Consider the following 10454-nt stretch of genomic DNA (forward strand, 5'->3'; position numbering starts at 1 on the left):
GGGGAGCACCACAGATGGCACCGGCAGTGAGGCGGAGGAGGGGGTCGCTGCGACTGCCTCCGTCTCCATCTCCGTGCCCTTGCATGTGCTTTGGGCCGGTGGAGAGGAAGCAGTGGATGCAGCGGCATCCCCAACAGACGTTGTTGCCACCACAGCCGCTGCTGGGTGAGCTAGCGGTGCAGAGGCTGGTTGGGCTGCCTGGGGCAACCCTGGGGGGGGCGGCGGCGGGACCAAGTCCGACTCGCGGTACTGGGTCCCCGCCGAAACTAGACGCCGCTCCGCCCCCCGGCGAGCTGCGTCGGCGTACCTCCCCAGGGGGAAAGAGGCGAACCTCTTTCGCGCCTCCGGGAAGGTGATGTTTTCCGTGACTTTGACGTTGATGATTTTCTTTTCAATTGTGAATGTCTCGCAGGCTCGCGAATACGCGCCGTGAGGTCCTTTGCAATTCACACAAAGCAATTGGTTAGAGGGACAATTATCAGAGTGATGACCTTGTTGCGCGCACTTGGCACAGGTTAGTTAGCCCCGACACGAGTTGGTACCACGCCCGAACCGCTGGCACTTGTAACAGCGCCGCGGATTCGGGATGTACGCTCGGACAGAGCACCGGATGAATCCTGCATTGATATGGTCTGGAAGAGTTGCACGGTCGAAAGTGAGAATTATGTGCCTGGTAGGTATTTCCTTATTGTCTCGTCTTATGTTTATCCGCCTGACTGCCGTCACACCCTGATTTCTCAGGCCTTCTAGAAGATCGGCTTCCGTCTCGTTTGCCAGATCTGACTCTGAGATCACGCCCTGTGAGCTGTTGAGGCTGCGGTGGGGCGTGACCTTGATGCCAAGATCGGCAATACGGGTCTGGCTCAGGAGGCTTGTGGCCTGTTGCTGGGTGGTGACTTCTACCAGCAACTCTCCAGTTCTTTGCTTTTTGGCTTTGTAGTGTTTACCTATTATTCCTTCTATGAATTTTGTAGTCAGAAAAACGGACATTGAGGCAACTGGCTTGTCTTTTTCAAGGGATTCGATAATCAAGAATCGGGGATAGTTATCAGGATTCGGGAGAGTGAGAGTTGGAAGGGGTGGGTACGTAACATCGGTGCGGCCCCTTTTCAGGGACCGATCGGGTTTGCGGGGGGGTTTTGATTTATCCATGTGGCATTGGAAAAAAGTAGGGGACGGGGGTACTTTCGTCTCAAACCTTACCCTAATAGCTTGAGAGGTCCCGGAGCTCCCTGCCTGGTGAACAGACAGAGAGCCCATCCGCCGGAGCTTGACCTGGGCTCCGACGGCCACCGTTCGTGGTTTCTAATCCTCCACCTATAAACACATCGCCACGGTTGGATCCAGCTTATGTTTGGGGGCTCGGGGTCCGCGGTATCGCCAGTACCGTCACCATGAATACTCAAGGTGCCCCGTGCGGGGGACCTGTACACATCTAAAAACGAAGCACTGAGATCCGACGCTCGCTCTCTCACTCTAAGTGAAAAGGGCAGAGGAACGGATGGGCGATTTGCAAAGAGCAGAGATGTTGATGTATCGTAAAGACAGGATAAAAACGATGATTATTCAGCGACGAAATTTTAAAAGCATAAAGTGTGTCCATGCACGTCCGTTGGTTCTCAAGGCTCCACTTATTACACTCGGCATATACTCTCGACACGGCTAGTGCGAAAAGCACCCGACGCAAGCCGTAGCCCCAAGTGTAGCACTGGGTCAAGCATTCGCAACGCTGTTTTAGTCGCCGACCCATATACCACACTGCCATAGCCTAAACGAGACCCAACCGAACAAGTAAAGAGCCGTAGTAGGAGTTCTTTGTCGGAACCATACGATTGGTGGGAGAGAACCTTAAGTATATCCATTGTTTTGAGACATTTATGTTTAAGTTCCTTGATGTGTGGAATGAATGCGAGTTTGTGGTCAAACACAACACCTAAAAACTTGTGCTCCTTGTTCACAGGAAGCGACACGCCATTAGGAGTAATGTCTGGGTCTATAAGGACCCCGCGCTTCGTAGAGAACACAACGCAGGAGCTTTTTACAGGATTCAATTTAAAACCATTCTTGTCTGCCCAGCTGGCAAGTTTCTTGACGCCGAGCTGGACTTGGCGTTCGCATATTGACATACTACATGATTTAAAAGATATCTGCACGTCATCTACATACATGGAGTAAGAAATTGTAGGCGGCAGTGCCTTCCCAAGGGAGTTCATTTTTACTATGAAGAGAGTGCAGCTTAGAACTCCGCCTTGCGTTACGCTATTTTCTTGCACGTGTACCTTTGACAGTGCAGAACCAACTCCGACGCGGAAGGTTCTCTCCGACAAATAACAAGAAAGGGTGTTAAACATATTACTAGAAACACCGAATGACTTCAGATCAGTAAGGATCCCATAACGCCAAGCGGGGTCATAGGCCTTTTCGAGGTCGAAAAACAGTCAAACAGAACTGTTTGTGAATGAAGGCATCGTTAATATATGACTCTAGTGCCACAAGTTGATCGTTTGTGGATCTCCCCGCCCGGAAGCCTGCCTGGCAGCTCTCAAGAAGACCGTTGCACTCCAAAAAGAACACAAGCCTCCTGTTTATCATCTTCTCGAGAAGCTTGCACAGGCAGCTGGTCAGGGCAATGGGTCGATAGCTAGCGGGAGAAGAAGGGTCCTTCCCTTCTTTCAAGATTGCTACAACTATGGCATCCCTCCAAGACTTTGGAATGTGCCCCGAAAGCCATATCTTATTGAAAAGGTGCAGAAGTGTTACAAGAGTGTCTCTGTGTAAGTTCTGTATCACTGTATATGTAACGTTGTCTGGGCCTGGAGCTGAGAGTTTACACGTGCTCAGAGCACCCCTCAGCTAATTAAGTGTGAACTCAGAGTTATAAGAAGTGGCTGACCTGTGACTGTCATATAAAGGCTTCTTTTCGGCCACTAGTTTTTGTTTAATGAAGGTGTTTGCGTAGTGTGCTGAACTGGAAACGTGTTGGAAGTGTTGTGCGAGTGTGTCAGCCTGGTCTTCGAGTGTATCCCCTGTTGTGCTGACCAGAGGCAGGCTGTGTGTTTGTTGTCGCTTGAGTTTGCGTATTCGTGTCCATACTTTCCGTGTGTCTGTGTCGGAGTTAATTGATGGTATGAATGTACGCCAACTATCGCGTTTTGCCTCACGGCGCACACGTTTTCCAAACGCCTTGGCCCGTTTGAACAAGAGGAGGTTACTCGACGTGGGGTACCGACGAAGGATACCCCACGCCTTGTTCTGGGCCTCTCGCGCCCGCCTACAGTCCTCATTCCACCACGGCCTCCGCTGGTTCCGCGGGGCACCAGAGGCGTGGGGAATGGACTTTTCCGCGGCGTCGAGGATGTGCGCCGTGAGGAGTTGGGTAGCTTCTTCGACGTGTAGGTGTCCTATGGATGTATGGTGTAGTTTGGATGTCTCAGTAAATGTATTCCAGTTAGCTCGTGCTTCATTGAACCTATTATGGGAAGATGGACTGCATGGGCATATACCTATGTATGTGAGTGAGGTGGGGAAGTGGTCACTACCGTATGGGTCAGTGCCCACACCCACTCGAGGAGAGGGAAGAGAACTGCGGAGCCAATCGCCAAGTCAAGACATGAGTATGTGTTGGGTCCTATGTTATGGTATGTAGGCTGTTTATTGTTGAAAAGGCATGCTCCTGAAAATGTAAGGAATTTCTCTATAAGGCGACCTCGGGCATCCGTGCGAGAAGAGCCCCAAAGAGAGTTGTGAGCATTAAGGTCGCCTGTCAGGATGTATGGTTTTTGAACAATATTGAACAATATTTTCTCTTCCCATTATGATGTGTTCGAAGCTACTGGAGTGTGACTATTTATGTAGGGTGTTTCGGGGCTTGGACTCTTGGAAGGGGTTTTCTGGCCTTCTCTACTCACCTGGACGTCGCAGCCCGTTCCTTTCGCTGGGATGAAAGCCGGAAGAGCTCGACGTCCATGTCGTCATCTGAAGGCAAGGGTGTGCCCAGCGGACTGGGCCCCCTTGACGTGGTACCCTTTCGGGTGTTCTTTGCCTGCGCTGCCAGTGCCGAAGGCGTGGGGAGCACCACAGATGGCACAGGCAGTGAGGCGGAAGAGGGGTCGCTGCGACTGCCTCCATCTCCATCTCCGTGCCCTTGCGTGTGCTTTGGGCCGGTGCAGAGGAAGCAGTGGATGCAGCGGCATCCTCAACAGACGTTGCCACCACCGCCGCTGCTGGGTGAGCGAGCGGTGCAGAGGCTGGTTGGGCTGCAAGAGGCAGCCCAGGGGGGGGGGGGGTGGCGGCGGCGGGACTAAGTTCGACTCTCGGTACTGGGTCCCTGCCGAAACAAGACGCCGCTTCGCCCCCCGGCAAGCTGCATGAGCGTACCTCCCCAGGGGGAAAGAGGCGAACCTCTTTCGCGCCTCTGGGAAGGTGATGTTTTCGGGGACCTTAACGTTAATGATTTGCTTCTCAAGATGAAACTTTTCACAAGCGCGAGAGTATGCTGCGTGTGGACCGTGGCAATTCGGGCAGGTGAAGTTGGTTGCAGTGCAGTCGTCGGAGAGATGATCGTGCTGGGCGCATTTGGCACATGTTCTGCCGCGACAGGAGTTGGTACCATGCCCGGACCTCTGCACTTGAAACAGCTGGTTCGGGATCTACGGCCGGACAGAACAATGGATGAAACCTGCGTTGACATGCTCGGGCAGTGTGCAGCGGTCGAAAGTCAGAATCAGATGTTTGGTGGCTATTTCTTTGTTGTCTCTCCTAATGAGGATTCGCCTTACTGCTGGCACGCCTTGATCTTTTAGGCCTTCGAGCAGATCAGCCTCTGTCTCGGTTAGATCTGACTCAGATATCACACCCTGGGAGCTGTTGAGGCTGCGGTGGGGTGTGACTCTGATAACAAGATCTGCCATGCGGGTTTGGCTGATGAGAGTTGTGGCTTGCTGCTGCGTGTTGACCTGAACTAAGACTTCACCTGTTCTTAGTTTTTTAGCATTATACCTCTTGCCAACGATGGCTTCAAGAAACTTCGATACAAGGAATACAGATTGTGAAGAAAGAGGCTTGGATTTGATGATGATGGTTGATGTTTAATGGCGCAAGGCCGACGAGGGCAAAGAGCGCCAGAGAAGTTATTTAATGAAAACAAGTGATTACACAAAAGGTAGGTATAAAATTTGTAAAGTGGACATAGTAAGATCAATAAAGATAATGGTGATGGCTGGTGTATAGGGCCAGATGTGGTTACGCATGATAGGAAATGAGGTTTAAAAACTTAACATCTGACAAATATTTAAAAACGCGTTCCACAGAAACCATGGCATCGTCACCTAGAAACAGAGATGGGTGTAGGGGAATATGTTGTCTGTAGAGTTCTCTGAAGTGTTTGTGTCGTGTTGTGTCTAGTGCCTTGCATTGTATGAGTATATGGACTACGGATAGGCCCTCCCCACACCTGCTACACAGGGGTCTTGGAGATCCCGTGAGCAGGTGCGAGTGCGTTACATGCGTATGGCCTATCCGTAACCTAGCTAAGGTAACTTCAATGTGCCTGTTGTGTGAGTCAGTAGTGTATTGTCCCAGGTGTGGTTTTATTACATGTAGTTTGTTGTCTGTCTGTTCGCTCCAGTCTGCTTGCCAAGTTTTACGGAGTTGTTGTCTAATGTGTGGCTTGAGGTCTGTGTAAGGTGTTGTTGACATGTCGACTGTGTTTCGGAGTGCAGCATTGGCGGCCATTTCATCTGCCACTTCATTACCGCCAATGCCAGAGTGGCCTGGCACCCAACACACAGTCACCCCAAGGTTTGAAGAATAAGCTACCATAATCGTTTTGAAGACAAGATTAATGACATGGTTTTTTGATGACTTTCCAGATGATAATGCACGGACGACCCTCAAAGAATCTGTATAAATGACGGATGTAGGAATATGATGTTCAACTATGTGACTTACAACTAGAAATATGCCATATGCCTCTGCCGTAAAAATATTTGTATTAACATTCATCGTTCTACATGCTTCAATATTGGGCCCATGCGCAGCACAAGACACCGCAGTGGACGTTTTAGATGCATCGCTGAAAAACTCTGCAGCCCTGTATTTATTCTGCAGATGCATGAAATGCTGCAAAATCCCACTTCTTTGTGTCCTGTTCTTATTGTAGTGAACGAAAGACAAGTCACATGCCACAGGACGAAGATGCCATGGTGCTACAAGATCAGTGTGCGATGATTTGAATGTGTCTAAGAGGGAGACGTCATGAATAGTCACCTAATCCCTCACTCTCTGCGAGAAAGGAACAGCAATGGATGGGCGGTTTAAAAAGAGTTTAGTTGTGGACGTATCATTAAAAACCGGTTTAAAGGGATGGTTATTCATTGATGAGATTTTGGAGGCATATAGGAGGTGACATAAGTTCGCTGGTACGCTAAGCACCATTTGTCGCACTCTGCATAAAGACTGTGGACAGGACTGGTACGGAACGCCCCACAAGACAGGCGAAGCCCTAAGTGAAGCACTGGGTCGAGCATTTTAAGTGCTGTTTTTGTGGCTGACCCATACACAGCGCTTCCGTAGTCCAGCCGTGACCCTACCAACGCGGCATAAAGTCGAAGCAGGAGTTCTTTGTCTGCACCGTACGATTGGTGAGACAGGACTTTTAGAATATTCATTGTTTTTAGGCATTTTTGTTTAAGTCGTTTTATGTGGGGTATGAATGAGAGTTTCTCGTCAAACACCACACCCAAAAACTTGTGTTCTCTTTTTACTGGAATCGAGTCACCAAAGAGTTTTACGTCGGGATCGGGCAGGATGCCCCGCCTTTTTGAGAATACAACGCAGGTACTTTTAGAAGGATTAAGTTTAAATCCATTTTCATCTGCCCAGCGAGAAAGTTTATTTACCCCAAGCTGGACCTGACGTTCACAAATGGATATGTTACATGATTTGAAAGATATTTGAACGTCATTTACACACATCAAGCAGGATATGGTTGGCGGCAGTGCCTTTCGGAGAGAGTTCATCTTAACTATAAACAAGGTGCTGCTCAATACGACGTTCACAAATGGATATGTTACATGATTTGAAAGATATTTGAACGTCATTTACATACATCAAGCAGGATATGGTTGGCGGCAGTGCCTTTTGGAGAGAGTTCATCCTAACTATAAACAAGGTGCTGCTCAATACGCCACCTTGAGGCACGCCATTCTCCTGCACGTGAACATTTGAAAGTGCCGAACCGACCCTGACACGAAACGTTCGTTCAGACAGGTAACTTGAAAGAGTATTAAGCATGTTACCTGTCACACCATAGGATTTTAAGTCTGCAAGAATGCCATAACGCCATGCCGTATCATAAGCTTTCTCGATATCAAAAAATATGGTCATGCAGTACTGTCTGTGTATAAAGGCATCCTTAATGTAAGATTCCAGTGCAACTAATTGATCGTTTGTGGATCGCCCTGCGCGGAAGCCTGCCTGGCAGCTCTCGAGAAGACCATTGTACTCAAGAAAGTACACGAGCCTACGGTTTATCATCTTCTCGAGGAGCTTGCACAGGCAGCTTGTCAAAGCAATGGGCCGGTAACTGGAAAGAGAGGAAGAGTCCTTCCCTTCTTTTAGGAAAGCCACTACTATGGCCTCCCTCCAAGAGCGAGGAATATGCCCCGAAAGCCATATCTTGTTATATAGGTGGAGGAGTGTTAGAAGAGTGTCTGAGTGTAGGTTCTGTATTATTGTATATGTGATGTTGTCTGGGCCTGGAGCTGAGGGATTACAAGTGCTCAAAGCGGTCCTCAGCTCATGAAGTGAAAACTCCGAGTTATAAGAGGAGGTTGCCTTATCATTATCAAGTAAAGACTTCTTTTCAGCCAATTGTTTGTGTTTAATGAAAGTGCTAGTGTAGTGTGCTGAGCTGGACACGTGTTGGAAGTGTTGTGCGAGTGTGTTAGCCTGGTCTTCCAGTTTGTCCCCTGTTGTACTAACCAGGGGCAGGCTGTGTGTCTGTTGTCCTTTTAGTTTGCGCATTCGTGTCCAGACTTTGCGGGAGTCAGTGTAAGAGTTTATGGATGTTACGAATGAGCGCCAACTCTCTCGTTTTGCCTCACGGCGCACACGTTTTCCTAATGCCTTGGCCCGTTTGAACAAGAGGAGGTTTCCCGACGTGGGGTACCGACGAAGGATACCCCACGCCTTGTTCTGGGCATCTCGCGCCCGCCTACAGTCCTCATTTCACCACGGCCTCCGCTGGTTCCGCGGGGCACCAGAGGCGTGGGGAATGGACTTTTCGGCGGCGTCGAGGATGTGCGCCGTGAGGAGTTGGGTAGCTTCTTCGACGTGTAGGTGTCCTATGGATGTATGGTGTAGTTTGGATGTCTCTGTAAATGTATTCCAGTTAGCTCGTGCTTCATTGAACCTATTATGGGAAGATGGACTGCATGGGCATTTACCTATGTATGTGAGTGAGGTGGGGAAGTGGTCACTACCGTATGGGACAGTGCCCACACCCCACTCGAGGAGAGGGAAGAGAACTGCGGAGCCAATCGCCAAGTCAAGACATGAGTATGTGTTGTGTCCTATGTTATGGTATGTAGGCTGTTTACTGTTGAAAAGGCATGCTCCTGAAGATGTAAGGAATTTCTCTATAAGGCGACCTCGGGCATCCGTGCGAGAAGAGCCTCAAAGAGTGTTGTGAGCATTAAGGTCGTCTGTCAGGATGTATGGTTCGGGCAGCTGGTCAACCAGCGCCTCGAAGTCAGAGTTTAAAAGTGAAACATCAGGAGGAATGTATATGGAGCATACCGTTATCAACCTATTAAATATTATCGTTCTAATTGCCACAGCCTCAAGGATAGTGTTCAAGGTGACAGGGTGGCATGCTAAGGATTTGCGGGTGATTATGGCCACACCGCCAGAAGAGTGTGTGCAGCCAACCCTGTCCTTTCTGTATACCAGGTAACTATTCAAAAAATTTGTGTTCTTGGAATTCAGGTGTGTTTCCTGAACACACATTACACTTGGCTGATTAGCATGCAGAATCTCACAGACGTCGTCAAGATTATTTAGACGGCCTCTGCAGTTCCATTGAACGATATTTTCTCTTCCCATTATTATGTATTAGAGCTACTGGAGTGTGACTATTTATGTAGGGTCTTTCGGGGCTTGGACTCTTGGACGGGGTTTCTTTACCTCCTCTGGAGGTTTAGATGGAGGGACCCGTTCCTTCCGCTGCGAAGCAGACAGGAAGGGTCCCACATCCAAGTCATCATCTGATTTGGAAGGGGTACCCTTTGCGGTGCCCTTCGTTTTGGCCGCGACCGCCGAGGGCGTCAGGAGCGCCCCAGGTGGCACAGGCGGTGCGGCGGAGGTGGGAACTGCTGCGGTTTCCTCCACTTCCATCTCCTCCGGGCCCTCGCATGTGCTTCGGGCCGGTGGAGAGGAGGAAACAGAGGGTGCAGCAGCATCCCCAACGGACGTGGATGCCACCACAGCCGCTGCTGACTTAGCAGGCGGTGCGGTGGCGGGTTGGGTCGCCAGAGGCAACCTAGGGGGGGGGCGGAGGCGGGACCAAGTCCGACTCGTGGTACTGGCTCCGCGCCGAAACAAGACGCCGCTCCGCCCCCCGGCGAGCTGCGTCGGCGTACCTCCCCAAGGGGAAAGAGGCGAACCTCTTTCGCGCCTCGGGGAAGGAGATGTTCTCAGTTACTTTCACGTGGATGATCTTTTTTTCTTGGTGAAACTTCTCACAGCTACGGGAGTATGCCGCGTGCGGCCCCTGACAGTTTCCGCGGGTGAAGGTGGTGGAATCACATTTTTCAGTGGGGTGGTCATGTGCGGCGCATTTTGCGCAGGTCTGTTTGCCGCGGCAAGAAGTCGTAGCGTGCCCGAACCGCTGGCACTTGTAGCAGCGGCGCGGGTATGTACGGACGTACACCACACCTAATGAAACCAGCATTGATGTGATCAGGAAGTTTTGAACTGCTGAATGTTAAGATTATGTGCTTTGTGGGTATTTCTACATTGTCGCGACGGATGGTGATTCTCCTGACAGCTGTTACGCCCTGATCCTTCAGACCTTCTAGAAGGTCGGCCTCTGTTTCACTTAGCAGATCTGGTTGAGATATCACCCCCTGCGAGCTGTTGAGGCTGCGGTGGGGTGTGACAGTGATGTCCAGATCTGCCATGCGGGTTTGGGTCAGGAGATTTGTGGCTTGCTGCTGCGTCTTGACTTCAACCAACACTTCGCCTGTTCGTAGTTTTTTTGCCTCGAAAGATTTGCCAACAATTCCTTCAAGGAACTTGGAGACGAGGAATACAGATTGGGAGGAGACGGGTTTGGATTAGTCTATTGATTCAAGGACCAAAAAACGGGGATAGTTGTCATGTTTCGGAACGTTGATAGTTGGTAGGGGTGGAAAGGAAACTTCGGTGCGGCCCCTTTTCGGGGGCCGATCACG

The sequence above is a fragment of the Haemaphysalis longicornis genome, unplaced genomic scaffold (assembly GCF_048455015.1).
Source record: "Haemaphysalis longicornis isolate Haplotype H1 unplaced genomic scaffold, Haemaphysalis longicornis Haplotype H1 scaffold_7, whole genome shotgun sequence".
NCBI classification, from domain to species: domain Eukaryota; kingdom Metazoa; phylum Arthropoda; class Arachnida; order Ixodida; family Ixodidae; genus Haemaphysalis; species Haemaphysalis longicornis.